Source organism: Gavialis gangeticus, unplaced genomic scaffold (assembly GCF_001723915.1).
Source record: "Gavialis gangeticus isolate Ggan-Ray unplaced genomic scaffold, GavGan_comp1, whole genome shotgun sequence".
Classification (NCBI taxonomy): Eukaryota; Metazoa; Chordata; order Crocodylia; family Gavialidae; genus Gavialis; species Gavialis gangeticus.
The window spans coordinates 37,649,909-37,650,839 of NW_017729027.1; the positions used below are offsets into that span (position 1 = coordinate 37,649,909).

General features: G+C 49.4%; 1 protein-coding gene across 2 annotated transcripts in view; it reads left to right on the top strand.

Moving 5' to 3' along the window:
* Positions 1–931, top strand: part of LOC109300009 (glutathione S-transferase 3-like) — a 24,448-nt gene that overhangs the window by 9,304 nt on the left and 14,213 nt on the right. The window lies entirely within an intron of this gene.

Sequence of the window (931 nt, forward strand, 5' to 3'; positions counted from 1 at the left end):
GTTATAGCTCAGGGGCTTGTATTTATGTTGTTGTTTGAAAGCAGTGGACCAAGCAGAGGCTATTGGGGAAGAAGCCTCATTGGGGCACACTACCATGTAGAGCCCCAGCACCAGAGAGGGCGCTGCTACAGGAGGTGAAGGGGCCCCAGTCCTAGAGCACCAGTGAGGGCACAGCGGATACAGGGGATGAAGGGACCCCAGCGCCAGAGGGTGCAACTATGAATGACGTGTGCCTCCGAAGGTTGTGGGGGGCATGGCGACTGCCCACAGGTGGCAGCAGCGGTGTTGGCAGCAGGGGGGTGTCAGCGGTGGGGGTGTTGCCGTGTGGGGTCAGACCAACTCTCAGGATCTCAATATTGCGCTGTTAGACAGGAGGGTGTGACACAATTGTACATATACAAACACACAAATCAATTGGATGCGTGCATGCACACACGCGCACACACGCATACTACCAACTCAGGCACATACACATTCAAACTAGCCTAGGCACATGCATACCTATCACCAATTCAAGCACATACATTATACACCCCAAAAGTTAGACAAAAATCAATTTTCCATACCCACACACTCAGTACACATACACAGATCACTAATTCATATATCATACACACAATGACATTTTATACACACACACACACACACACACACACACACACACACACACCAGTTCACACACATGCAACCCACCTACACATAGGTAAGTTCCGAACTTGGATGGCACAGTATGTATGTGTGTGCTTGAGGTACCTGGGATACTTGAGGGAAGGTTAAGGTGAGAGAGAGTGAGAGAGTTAAAGTGCAGGGTATGAAAGTTGCCAGAACTAAGATTAGAACTGGTAGTCTAAAGAGAAGGTGGCTGAGGAACTGAGGCTTGGGTTTACTTAAGGTAGACTGGGTCTGGAAACTGAGGCAGACAGGTGAGATA